Here is a 14,668-nt window from a genome sequence, read left to right as displayed (position 1 = left end):
ATTTGTCAGTGCTTACATATTTCAAAATGAGTGATATCTAAAACCGTTATTCCTCAGAGCCTAAGTGTCCATCAACAGATGAATGGATCAAGAAGATGTGGTTTATCTATACCATGGAATACTACATGGCAATGAGAAACAATGAAATCTGGCCACGTGTAGCAACATGGATGGACCTTGAGGGTGTTATGCTGAGCGAAATAAGGTAGGCAGAGAAGGACAAATATCATATGTTTGCACGTATAGGAGGATTAGGAGGAACTTGACGGAGGAACAAGGGGGAGAAGAAGGGGGGAAATGGTGGGGGAAAGGGAGAGAGGCAAACCATGAGAGACTCTTGAATGCTGACAAAAACTGAGGACTGATGGATGTGGGGGGGAGGGGGGATGGGCATGGAGGAGGACACTTGTGGGGATGAGCACTGAGTGTTATGTGGAAACTAATTTGACAATAAACTATTTGTAAAAAATAAATAAATAAATAAAATAAAATCGTTATTCCTCTGCAACCAAAAACATGATTCCAAGAGGAACTTGAACAAAAAAACAGAAGGCCCAGACTCCTTTTTCCTCAGCTCCACCCCCAGGAAGTCCAAACCTACCCTTATCATTTTTACCTAACTGCTTCAATCTTTCTTTCCTTTTCTTCTACACTCACTGTGAATATCTCAAGCTTGTGCTCTCTCAGTAAGTTTACCTTCTGGCCATGACTATTCTGTTCCTAGCTTCTTTGAATTTATTTGTTCTACAAATTGGCTCCCCATGTGACTCCCTGGACCTGTATTCTTCCCTTTTCACCTCATTCTGTTATTTTTTTCCATTCTGTTATTTTATTGTATCATTTCTGAGCCTGTGTTTTATGAAACCCAGGTTCTGAATAGCTTACTCAGGAATTTGCTTCCATTTTGAAGGGAAATTAGTTTTTCTTCCAGAATAGACTCTGTATCCTTCTTGTGCATGTACCGTGTCTGTCTCTCCATCCTGCTGTGTGTGCAGAGGGTTTGTGAGGTCTTCCTGTAGGTTAAAGCTTCACCGGCATGTTCTGTGGCGTGCTTCTGCATGTGTTACTGTGTGGTCTAGGGGAGCCCCTCCCCTTCCAGCTTCGTTCCAACTGGTGTTCACAGAATGTGACAAAGGGAAACGAGAAGCAGCTCAGCTGGGACTACGCAGCCCTAACTCTGAGCTCCTCTCCCTAGGATCTATTCTTTTCCTCCCCAACATTAATTCCCTCAATCCTTAAGAGATTCCATCTCCATCAGAGAGTCTAGTGCAGGTTGTTCCCTTCTTCCTTTGCAGTCATTCCTTTGACCCCAAATCCTGACCACACACTCCCACCCCACCCCACACTGTCACCCGTAGCTTACTATAGTTACACCCCTTCTTCCACTTACTGTTCTCCAAAGAAACTTCCCTTATTGATATTCCCTCCTGCCAGGTGTTCTGCTACCTTCCAGTTTACTGAAAAAGATAATCAGCTCTAAGGTTTAGTGTTATTCTACCTTTCTTCTCTACTTCTTTCCCAGTCTGAACATACTAGAATAGTAATCTCCAGTGTGCCTTTTTTTTTTTTTTAAATCATGTAAGAGAAACCCACAAGGAATGGCTTCCAGTAACCTGGAATTCCCAGTGCTCCTACAGCACTGCCTATACTTACTCATGCTCCTTGATACAGACATTAGGGATTCTGCAATATTTTGCTCGCTATCCTTGTCTCTCATAGAGCCTCTGCATAGTGTGGGAATAAGAATGACACTGAGCCGGGAAGGCTGGGTGGCTCACTGGGTTAAGCATCCAACTTTGGCTCAGATCACTATCTCACAGCTTGTGAGTTCGAGATCTGTATTGGGCTCTGTGCTGACAGCTCAGAGCCTGGAGCCTGCTTCAGATTCTGTCTCCCTTTTACTCTGCCCCTCCTCCACTCATGCTTGCTCTCTCTCAAAAATAAACAGTAAAAAATTTTTTAAATAATAATAAAAAAAAGAATGACTGAGCCAAACTCTCTGAATTCTTGGAAACTTTCATTTCTCTCAGCAACCATCAGCTGTTTTCTTTGAATAGCTGTTGGTATATTTCTGCCAGTTTTTATCCCCTTGCTGTTCATATCATTAAGTCTAAAAGAATGGATATTTTGAGAGGCGCCTGGGTGGCTCAGTTAAGCATCTGACTCTTGATGTCAGCTCAGGTCATGATCTCACAGTTCATGACTTTGAGCCCCAATGCAGGGTCTACACTGACAGTGTGGACCCTGCTTGGGATCCTCTCTCTCCCTCTCTCTCTGCCCCTCCCCTGCTTGCACTCTCTCTCTCTCAAAATAAATAAGCTTAAAAATGGATTTTTTTAAATTAGCTTCATTCTTCCATCTTAAAATAGAAATCACACCACTTTAAAAAAAATCTGATATGGGGGCGCCTGGGTGGCTTAGTCGGTTGGGTGTCCGACTTTCGCTTAGGTCATGATCTCGCGGTTCGTGGGTTCAAGCCCCGCGTCGGGCTCTGTGCTGACTGCCAGCTCAGAGCCTGGAGCCTGTTTCAATCTGTGACTCCCTCTTTCTCTGACCCTCCTCTGCTCATGCTGTCTCTCTCTCTCTCTCTCCTAGAAATAAATAAAACATTTAAAAAAAAAATCTGATATGGCCACATGAAAAAGTAACTCAAAGACTTATGGCATAATAGACATCAAAAAAGTAGATCATAACAAAATGACTACAGTGGTTGCCCTCTCTTCTTTAACAGAGCCCCCCCCCCCCATTCTCTTCAGTATTCCCCTCTCTTCAGAGTTACTATGTATCTCAGGATGCTGACTTCACCCCCTGTCCCTAGAGTAGGTTGACTGGCAAGAGCCTACTTGTGGCTCAGGAGGTGAGATGTGCTGGAGGTATCTGGGAGATACCTACTCATGCTTAGAGAGAGCAACAAGCTTTCCTTCCTCTCTTCCTCCCATTCGCAAGGCCATATACAGTCTTGAATGGTACTGACAACCACCTACAACATTAGGGGCAATCTGCCTTGAGATGAAGTATACCCCTATGAATGGTAGAGCAAACAGAAAGAAAGAACCTGGGCCCTTGAGAATGACTTGGATATGATAGACTGACCACCCTGAGGCCCATCCTTCTCTTTTATATAGACCTCCTTTTATATGAGCTAGTAAAGCTTTTCATTGTTTAAGCCAGGCTGGGTTGGTTGTTCTGTTACTTGCAGCTGAAAACATCCTCAGAGATGCCATTTGGACTATCTATTTACATTAAGGCCTCTTTTGTTACCCTGTATATTTTTAAAATTAATATAGAACTTTAAGCTGATTATTAGGGATGTTCAAAAATAAATCAATGACTCTCAGAATTAACAGAGACATAAAGGTCATCTATTCCAATCCAAAACAGAGCCTAAATCCTTGTAGAATACTGCAGCTCTGGCTCTTTCTCCTCAATGATCTCAGTAATAGAGAGTTCTCCAGCCACCTCCCAAGGCAGCCAATTCGATTCACTCTGCTAAAAAATGACTCCTTATTACTACTGTCAGACTCATTATCCTTTGACATGAGGTGTCTCCAGGAACACAGGATTTTAAGAGCAAATTAAAAAGAGGGCAAGCAGTTTAGTACAATGGTGGCAGCAGCAGTACGGTGATGGCATGAATAAGGCAAAAGGCAGACACCAATCTCCCCCAGAGTATCAGTTAGGTGGCAGAATTGTGAATTCATTATTAAAACTCTTTCTTATGGGGGTGCGCAAGTGGTTCAGTCAGTTGGGTGTCCGACTTCGGCTCAGGTCATGATCTCATGGCTCGTGGGTTCAAGTCCCACAGTCAGGCTCTGTGCTGACAGCTCAGAGACTGAAGCCTATTTCACATTCTGTGTCTCACTTTCTCTCTGACCCTCCCCTGTTCACACTCTGTCTCTCTCTCATAAATGAATAAACACTAAAAAAAAAATTAATAAAAATGTTAAAAAAAAAACCCCTCTTTCTTATGGACTACCACATGTACAAATTCTACCCTGTGCTTGAGGGCCTCCTTCAACTCCCCACTGCAAGAATGATAATGTTGGGGCACCTGGGTAGCTTAGTCGGTTGAGTGTCTGACTTTCGCTTACATCATGATCTCGCGNAAAAAAAAAAAAAAAAAAAAGAATGATAATGTTAATAGAATGTTAAAGGAGAATCTCTTCCATAAGAAGAGCCTATTACTATTTTAAGAAACTAAAAACTACAAGGGAAGATTCTGGAACACAGAGTCATTCAAATTTTCTTGTATTTTCCATGCCCTTTAGCAGACTGAAGTCTGGGTGAACACATCTTAAATAAACAACAGGCAGGGGTTTTCAACATTTTTTCCATGAGGAGCCACCAGAGAAGCATAAAGAGTTGTTGGGTAATGTATTAATTCTACATGATAAACTAGTTCTCTAATTTTAAGACAAACATCGCTTTAGTCATCAATCTATTGTTTTTTAATATATTTTAAATTATAACAAATTTTTGTTATCATTTTAATTTATCTTATTGTCCCCCAAATACTGTCATCTATTCCTTGACTTCCTTCCTCTCTTCAAGTATCTCCATGCTCTGGGTTTAAAATCCCCACTGACAGAACCATTCTGGAAGATTTTAATACATACATATTTTCTAGTAAAGGTTATTTCTCCATAGGTTAAATCATCTCACAGCTGAAACAATAGGTGATGGACTCACAGCATATTCCAAGTAGCTCATAAAACATTCTGATTCCTTTTGGGTGGAGGTGAAAGGTCTGATTATGAAGGACCTGCCTTTCTTGACAATTCTGAAATAGGGAAAGATGGTAGTTGTCAGGCAAGCCCTGCCAATTTTCATAAAAACTCTGCATAAAACTTGGACTGTCCCACAGTACTTCCAATTCTATGCTCACAGTGCCACATGAAATGCAGAAAAACACAGCCCTAGGTGAGACAGAATGCAGAGTTTATAGTTTGATTATGGTATACACGTATGCCCCCACTGACGATGCTCCAACCAAGACCTTCAAATTCTTAAGACCATTACAATGATGTGTTCCTGAAGCAGCAGAAAATATAAACCCTGCCTGCCTATAGTCGACAATCATTCATGGCTTTTCTCTGCCAGTACCAGTGGTCTGAAGACCCTGACCTGATGAACCCTTGGCTGGCTATGATCTTAAAACCTCCTCCTTCAAATGTTGCCTAATACTCTGGACAAGCCCTCTGGTTTGCTGTGACCTCTACCATATGCTTTTTTGGGCCTTTCAGAAGGACTGGTCTTCCTTAGTTACTAAAAAGTTACCCAAGAGAGCACCCTGTGTGGGAACCTAGTAGACCTTTCTACATTATCTCTGTAATGCCAGTCCTACCCTGGCCTGCTGATAACAGCTCAGCAGTAAACTGTGCCCCCAGACACTGGTATAGTTTTCTACCTAGAGCCTTCTCTCACTTATCTGCCACATACAAGAGCATTCTCAAAGCTACTAGTCTATCATTGCTCTAGACCAAAATGCTTCTAATAAACCACTCATCATACACTAATTAAAACCTAGCTTTCAAACCACTGTACTTATTAGAGTACCTGTTATAAAAATGGCAACATTGGGAATCCCACAGCTACAGAAGCTCTAACAGATGTGCAGGGAAGAAGTCTGCACAAGAAAATCTTTCCCAGATTTTTCCAAATGCCAACAGTATACTTTTTTGACCTGCTCTTAACATGAAAATATAAACATCTGAGTAGAACTACAATTACAATTTACAGAAGATTGAATATGTCTTCATTCAAACCTGCATAACTATATGCTACGAGCTATTCCTGTTGATGAATAAAATATCATCCATTCCCAGGACCCTTGCACCCTAGTACTGGACTGCAGCTTGCGCCCCCTGTAGTCCCTAGAACTCCCGCTCCACATGCCCTGAGTCCTAGTACTGCCTCCAAAGCTAGAAGTCTACTCTATTTGCATGCGCCCCCCTGTCAAGGCTGAGTGCTTCATGGGTCCTGGGCAACTCCTTCCTCTGCGGTCCCCTCTATATTTTCCCCCTCCCCTCAATTAAAGCTCTGGCCTGGGGCAAAGAAAACCATTCCTACCAGTAAGGAATTCATACTTTATTATGGAATATAAACAAATAACTAACAGGTAACATGTGGTAGAATTTTTTTTTAAGTGTCACGCCAGAGATATAGGTGCTAATTTCTTTCTTTTACATTTCTACCGACTACATCCCATTCACAGAGGAAGAGAACGGAGAAGAAGAATGGAGTCCCTAATGGGCATATAAGTTAATTTATAAGTACCTTATGCAGACCTACCTAAATATAGGAAAAAAACACAGTATTCACAATAACATTCTTAAACATTGAAACAATCCTTGAATACTTAATACACAGTATATTATAAACTTGTAATTTAGTAAACCAAGTTATATCAGATTAGGTTCCTTCAATACTAGAAAAATTTAATGCTCAAGTAGTATAGGCCAGGATAAAAAGTACAAATGAAGATTGTGTGCTTTGGATAAAGTAATATCAGAACTTAAGATTCAGTATGGGACCAGGGTCTAAAATAGATGTCAAGTAAGATTCCGACTTGGCCAGTCACCAGATTTCCAAGGGAATTCAATCATGTGGTTTAGTGATGTTCTAAAGACTGCTGTAGGCTATGAATTCCATTCCACCACACATGAGAGAATGGAAAGCAAATACCAAGGTGAGACTACTAAAACCAACTAATTTCTGTACTGCTAAAAACAAATCAGTCTGGCAGCAAGAATATAATTTCAATTCTTATTAATAGGATGTAGAAAATACAAAATATTTTGAGAATGAAATATAATTAGAATAAATATTTCATGATATGACTCAATAAAGAGGCATTAAGTTGTTGAATGATGCACATCTTATCTGAAAGAAAACACAAAATACTTTTATCTTCATATTTTACCTGAAATACCTTGAAAAACTGTATAGTCCAAGAAAATATTCTAGTCACATTTAAAACAATCTGCTTCACTAATAGGTACTGCTTCAGCTATTCAAATACCCATTATTCTATGGCTATGACCTATCTTAGCAACTAAAACCTGAGAAAAGCTAAAAAATTAGCTTATCTTTAAATACATTACTTTAAAAAAAAAATTATCACTTGAAACTTACTTTGCTCTCTAAGGTTCCTCCCTCAAAAGGTCTTCATTAAAGAACAGTTAATTGGGGGATGGAAGAGATGAAGTCACTTTCATCAGTGTATTCATCATAGGAGTTTAGAATATGCACTTCCAAATGGAATCTGCCTAGCAGGCTCCATTTGGTTGTTAAGCCTCTTTAGATCTAGAATAGTCCCCCCATATTTTTGTTTTTCATAACAAAAAATTTTTTAAAGTGAAGGGCTCAAAGTTCAAATTTTCCTCAAAACACTCAGTATTATCTCGAGCTTAATGGAATAATTTTTCTGAGGTTCTCAAAGCTCACTTACTAAAAGACTCTAGTCTCTGTGTCTGTGACTTACATGTGAGGTGACAAATGCTATCAGTGCACTGGTATGGGAAGGCCACTGAGGCCAAGAAAGGGGGACAGTGACGCTCACTGAGTGACCACAAGAACTGTGCTGATAAGCAGAGACACCTCCCAGTTCAGCAGAATCCAAGGTCACACAGTGTATTTGAAGAGAAGACCTCTGCTCTCACGGAATCAATGAATCTTGGGGTACAGTATGAATGAATCACTCGTGCAGGTCTTTCACAATTTAGGTGTGTGACTCTGCTTATAAACGCTAATCACACAGCTAATAATACACAAGCATTATGCATCCATTATCCTAAGCCTAATTCAAAACCAAAGCCCCAAGGCAAAATATTTTATTTAGACTTTCTTATAACTGTAACCACTACCATTCAAGTATTACCTAACTACTGTGAATCCAACAGTAGTCCTCCTTGTATGTAAAAAAGATAGGCTTTTGAAATGTAGTAAATTGAATTCTTTATAGGCTAAACACACAAACTCAGCACTAAAATGACTGGAAAAAAGGGGCAATGTATCATGTCCTATGCAAAAGCCGCATGTAAAAAAGATAAAATATTCTGAAATACAGCAAGCACAAGAAGTCAGCATGGGGTGCTTGCCGTCATGATAAGGGGTGTCTGTGAGAGAGTGACTCAAGATGGTGACTCCCCTTCCTCAGTGTCCTGTCACACATCCTTTTTTCTTCTGAGGCTATTCATTCTGACAATTGTATCTATTCCTAGGGCCTCCTTTACTGTCTATATGCTATCCAACTCCAAAATTTCTCTTTCTATCTCTTGCTTAGATATATTTCTCTCTAGAGATTGAGAATTCTGAATATCTCCAGGGGCCTACCCACAAGTACCTCACACTTGCATGTTCATCAAGTTCACCATCAAATTCATCATCCTTCCAGCTAATCAGCTGCCCTTCCTCTGTCAAAGTGAGTGTCTCTACCAGGCATCCCCTTCCCATTACCACCACATCCCATCAGCCACCAGCACTGTTGTCGATCCCACCTCCTGTGCATCTCCTTGTGATATGCTCACTTCTCTCATCCCAGATACCACCTCCCTGGTTTAGGCCATCATCACATGGACCAGAGCATTAGCTTTCTGAGTGGTCTCCCCACTGGTCCCCTTCCCCAAACCACAGTCACCTGACTAAAATGGAGCTCTACCCTTCACTGTTTCAGTTCCCTTAGCACCACTGTGGGTGCTCCTGCCTCATCTCACTGCACCCACCTGACACTTCAAGTTCTAGCACAGTGAATTTTTCTCAGTACCTCAAACATACTACGTGCACTTCTCTTCCCTAGGAATTTTTGCCTCATACTGTGCCAAACACTCTTCTCCTCTATCTTCAACTAACTCTTACTTCTTAAGACTCATCTCTGACATCTCTTCTTCCAGAAAAGCTTCCTTGTCACCACAAGACCAGGTCAGGATACTTCTCTGGACCATGGCACTTACCACATCGAACTGGGTAACTGCCTATTTTCCCGGCCAGCAGTGTGCAGAGCAGGAAGAGGGAGACTGAATCCCGAAGACCAACGTGCAGGCCGCTGCAGCAGTAGAGCCCACCAGGACCCGGACTACAGCTGAGGCGTGGCTGACAAAAGCACAAGGCCTGGGAGAGATCCGGGCAGCACAGAGGGCGTCTCTCTGTTACGCAGCATTTATGCTCAACGCCTGATGGCACGCACCATGTAATGGGTGCTTAGTATGTATTTGTTCCAAAAAAATGAACAAATAAATGAAAGAAGATAAAGACATAAGGAAGTAAACAGAAAAACACCTGAATCGGTCGAGCTCAGTACGGACTTACTGAGTGCGGCAGGGATGAAGACACAGAGTGAGCCGCGCTGGGCGAGTTTCATTAGGAGGGACATGTGGTTTGCAAAGATAAAGGCCAGTGGCTGGCAGAGCAGCATGCAAAAAGCAAGTAAATGAAGAGTATGAGTGTGGAGGTTGGGTCTGAATACCAATTCTAATACTCGTCAACTGTTAGTGAACAGGGGAACCCTGGGCAACGCATCTAACTGCAGTGCTTCATCTATAAAATTAGGATGCAGTAATACCTCCCTAATAGTACTCGAAGAAGGATCAAATGAATTCACTGAGCTAATATGTGTAAAGTCCAAACAACAGTGCCTTGCACAGAATAATCATGATATAAGTATATGCTATGTTAAATTAAATAAAATAAATCCTTAGTAGTAGCTCAACCTATTTAGATGCAGTAGAAATTAGGGCACCTGGGTGACTCAATCAGTTGAGTGCCCGACTTCGGCTTAGGTCATGATCTCGCGGTTCATGAGTTCGAGCCTGTGTCGGGTTCTGTACTGGACAGCTCAGAGCCTGGGGCCTGCTTCAGATTCTGTCTGCCTCTCTCTTCCTATCCCCCATTCACATTCTCTCTCTCTCTAAAATAAACAAACATTTAAAAAATTTTAAAAATAGATGCAGTAGAAATGGCTACATGTGAAGTGAATAATTAATGGACTGCATACCTCCACTTACTGGAAGGAGATGTATCAACCATATTTACTGTAAAATGTGAAGAATTTTCTAAACTAGAGTTTTAGGTAACACAGCAGAACTGTTTCTATAAAAACACACACAGTTCATAGTACACTGGGGAAACTGGAACTTCTGAGCTACACCAAAAAATATAACACCCTATTTCCCATCTCCATTCACATACAAATCCCAGAAAAAAATATGACAAAGTAAAATTTTTTTTGAGAAGGAGAGAGAGAGAGAGAATGAGCACAGGGGAAAGACCGAGACCATCTTAAGCAGGCTCCATGCTCAGCACAGAGTCCAACATGGGCTCGATCCCACGACCCTGGGATCATGACCAGAGCCAAAATCAAGAGTTTGATGCTCAACCAACTGAGCCACTCAGGCACCCAGAAAAATAATTTTTAATACACAGCCAAGCTCAAAAGCAAGAAGAAAAAATTTCCAGGGTCCAAGAGCAAGGAAAAAAATCTAAAGTCAAAGCATTAGACAAGAGCCTAAAGCCTAAGGAAAGAAACCTGAATTATATGTTCACAGAGATAAATAAAAAATAACATAATGCAAAGACAGGAAATTATTTTAAAAATTTATGAAGTAAAAACATGTAGACACTGAAATTATAATCTCAGTGGCACAACTAGGCCTGGCAGTGGAGAAGGTGAGTGAAAGACACAGCTGAAGAAATCCCCAGAGTGAGGCACACAGAGACACACAGACAAGAAGCATGGAAGAAGACAGTGAGCTTTACTCCCAGAAAGGGAGAACAAAGAGAATGGGGGAGAGGCAATATTTGAGGAAATAATGAGTCAAGGTTTTCCAAAAGTGAAGAAAGGCCAAGGTCCTCAACTTTTTTTTTAATGTTTATTTTTGTGAGAGAGACAGAACATGAGTGGGGGAGGAGGCAGAGAGAGAGGGAGACAGAATCTGAAGCAGGCTCCAAGCTCTGAGCTGTCAGCACAGAGCCTGATGTGGGGCTGGAACCCATGAACCATGAGATCATGAACTGAGTTGAAGTTGGACACTTAACCACTAAGCCACCCAGGTGCCCTGGTTCCTCAACTTTAAAAACTGTAAAGCACACCTAAGTTCCAAGCAGAAATGAGATAAAAACAAAAGCATAACCAGCCACATCATCAAAAAAATCTCCAACTGCAATATGGGAAGCTGCTATGAGAGCATTCACTGCATTCTGTGACATGGCTCTTCCTATCCTCCCTCCTATAGTATAGGCTCCTTGAGGGCAGAATTCTTTCTAGTACATAACATACTGTTAATTTCTGTTTGTTGCATAAATGAACAAGAGTATAAACGTGTGTGTGGAGTTTATATTCATGTGAAAACATGTTTAAGAGGAAACAAAATAATATGGAAGAAATATACAAATTCAAGTGTCCAATGAGTAAGGCATTTATTTCTCTTTGGACCTGCTTCTTCATTTGTGTAAAATAAAGGAGTCCTCTCAATATGTCAGATATAAAATCCACTAACAAATATTATAGGATACTATGACTATGGGATTTTTTTTCATTTCTGCATTTAAAAATAAATTTGAGTGGTTTTCAACAGGGTTACTGACAGAGAATCATGACAACCAACAAACCACAAAGTAAGACCTAGACAAAGATATTCACGTACTATCCTCATTCAATTTATATGCAACACACTAAAGCCAACTGCAAATGTTTCATTTCATAACCAAACTAGACTCTTGGTCTTCCCTATATGACATGGACTCTCATCTAACAAACCCTCACTAGGCCAGCATCACAGAGGTCAGCGACAATCATTCTGTGCATTCTTCCATCTCCATATCTAAATAAGTAAACAGCAAACCATTACCAGTCCAAGACTCGTGTGAGAATTGGCTGGGAAAAAAGCCTTTAATACACAGAATAGCTAGAACTAATTGGTTGGCTTTTGACTAAGAATATTTAAAATGGCAGGACCTCAAAATTGTATGTAATTTTATTTGCATTCAAGTTTCAAAATTAATATATACAAAAGAAAATGTAACAGGTCAAACTGATCAACTTGTATTTAATATTTGATAATAGTATGCTTTTTTAATCTCTAGAAAAACACATGTAAGCTTATTTCTTCATTCTTAAAGAAAACAAGCCTTCCAAGGTAGAAATTTAGAAAAAAATTAATCAGAATTTGTTTCGTAGACAGTGAGTGTGCTACAACTTTATGTGAGTGCTTGACCAAACTAGGAGTTACAGTGATAGATTTGATTACCAGACAGGAAAAACATGCTAGGAAGTAGATTTTTAAAAATGGCTCTGGGGGGGGCTCCTGGGTGGCTCAGTCGGTTAGGCATCCGACTTCAACTCAGGTCATGATCTCACTGCTTGTGGGTTCAAGCCCCGCATCAGGCTCTGTGCTGACAGCTCGGAACCTGGAGGCTGCTTCGGATTCTGTGTCTCCCTCTCTCTCTGCCCCTCCCCTATTCATGCTCTGTTTCTCTGTCTCAATAATAAATAAACATCAAAAAAAAATTAAAAAAAAGAAAAAGAAAGCTACATAGAGTTTGTTCCTAATATTGTATCTCAAATCACTGGTCACCCAAAAAAGAAGATATCTGTTTGGAAGTACAGGGTCAGTGCCATGGGAGATGCCCTAATGGTGCCCCAAGAACAAGCAAGCCACAAGGATACAGAGCAGGCTCAAGCATTAAACTAGGAATTGGTGTAGAGGGATCCTGGGACCATTTAAACTGGGAGTCCAACTAGAATCTGAAGATGCTGGGATGTTAAAACACAGACCGTTTTCTCCAGTTTCCCTATATTAGGCTGTTATGATTTAAAAGAAAATGATTTATCAAATAGAAAAAAGAGAATCATTAAGAGATAAAAATGTAGTGATTATGCCTCAAAATACTATTATCAATTGAGAGGTCATCTTTTCAGAATATGTCGGGTAAAGATGAGTACAGTATTAGCTGCCAGCATTCATATATTTTCATAGCAAATATAAATGTGGTTAGACAATCATCATCCTGTAAGTGCATGTAAACTAATGTGTAGAAGCAAATGGAATAGCTCTGTGCTTAATTCACTGAAACTACAGTATATATAAACCATCTTTCCAGTAACATTTTATTAAGATACAAGTGTTTATAAACACATGTGTAGAAGCATTAAAAAAAATTGATGAGCATCATCCTGATACTTCATGGTAAAATCATAAGCAAGATGTTGAGGCCAATGGCCAGTAACAGAATTGTTTATAAATATATAAAAGAAAATACAACTTTTCTTTTTCCATGGAGCTTACTTACTGTTTTAATGTAAGCTAATCACTGAATTATCTTGATGTGGGCCAGTTCATTCCACCCAGATCAATTTCATGTTAAAGGGGTATGAAAAAGAAAGTTAAAAAAATGTATTTCCTTTTTTTTTTTTTTTTTGAGAGAGAGAGAGAGAGAGAGAGAATATATCCCAAGCAGGCTCCACACTCAGTGCAGACCCCAATGCAGAGCTCGATCCCATGACCCTGGGATTGTGACCTGAACCAAAGTTAATAGTCAGGTACTCAACCATCTGAGCCAACCAGGTACCCCCAGAAATATATTTTCTGAACAATCTTGTAGTATGTGTTCTAGGCATAATTAGGTTGTGCTTATTCAGTGCACTCACACTCAAAGCTCTGGTTTGAAGACGACACATGGGGGAAAACCAGAGCGCAAGGCATCCATTTTGCTCATCTAGATCATGGCAAACGTGAGTGATTCTAGGGCCAGCAGCTTCTTCCTACCTCAAGTCCACAGCAATGTGGCAGCTTTTCCAACTATGTAAAGACAGTGATTTTTTCCACAACAAGTTGCAATAGCAACTTTCTGATTTGTCAGTTGATCTCAGCAGAGCAGTCCAAGGGTGCTGGGATTAGCTGTTCCAGCCTGTTCTCTAGTCTTTGAATTACCCTGTAAGCATCTACTACTTCCCTGTATTAAATCCCTCACCTTACACTAACTGGAAATAATGCTGTTGCTTACAGTGGATCCTATTAATAACAGGGTTAAATGGAATTATTCTGGAAAATAATTTACAAATACTGTCAAATGAAATGGGTATTTCTAAACATTGAATTGATGGCCAAATACAAAATTGTCTTTTAGACTTTAAAAATACATGTTAATAATCCTACTTAAGCGCACAGGATATTTTAAAATAGGTCTGAACATAGGAAAAACATCATACAATGGGGAAATGCAACAGAAGGATGAGAAAAACATGGATTTTTAAAAAATGGTGAATTATTTGTGTGAAAAAGAAAAGAGAACTGGTAAAGAAATACAGGAAAACAGGTTAATCAAATGGAAATGTATTCAAGATACTACAACTATGCTGAAATTAGAGAAGAAAAAAGTCTACAAAGGTTTCCTCCGCCTGATATCTTAACCGAGTTTTATTTATTTTTTTAATTTAAAAAAATTTTAATGTTTATTTTTGAGAGAGACAGAGCGCGGGCAGGGGAGGGGGGGAGAGAGACAGAGACAGAGACAGAGAGACAGAGAGAGACACAGAATCTGAAGCAGGCTCCAGGCTCTGAGCTGTCAGCACAGAGCTGGATATGGGGCTCAAACCCATAAACTGTGAAATCATGACCAGAGTTGAAGTCAGATGTTTAACCAACTGAGCCATCCAGACGTTCCCTAACTTTTA

At 40.2% G+C, this 14,668-nt stretch overlaps 1 protein-coding gene across 4 annotated transcripts in view; it reads right to left on the bottom strand.

Moving 5' to 3' along the window:
• The window catches only part of MARCHF8 (membrane associated ring-CH-type finger 8), a 126,456-nt gene that overhangs the window by 40,663 nt on the left and 71,125 nt on the right, over positions 1-14,668 (bottom strand). The window contains exon 1 of one of the 4 annotated variants that reach the window (XM_077746380.1): positions 8,952-9,002. The exons of the other annotated variants lie outside the window; for them this stretch is intronic. The gene's annotated coding sequence lies outside the window, so the exon portion shown is untranslated. Of the gene's footprint in view, positions 1-8,951; positions 9,003-14,668 lie in introns of those variants that run through there. 4 annotated transcript variants of the gene reach the window in all.

The sequence above is a fragment of the Crocuta crocuta genome, unplaced genomic scaffold (assembly GCF_008692635.1).
Source record: "Crocuta crocuta isolate KB4526 unplaced genomic scaffold, BGI_CrCroc_1.0 scaffold28, whole genome shotgun sequence".
In the NCBI taxonomy this organism is placed as follows: Eukaryota; Metazoa; Chordata; class Mammalia; order Carnivora; family Hyaenidae; genus Crocuta; species Crocuta crocuta.
The sequence above is the reverse complement of the archived record's forward strand: the minus strand, read 5'-3'. Positions and strand labels throughout refer to the sequence as shown.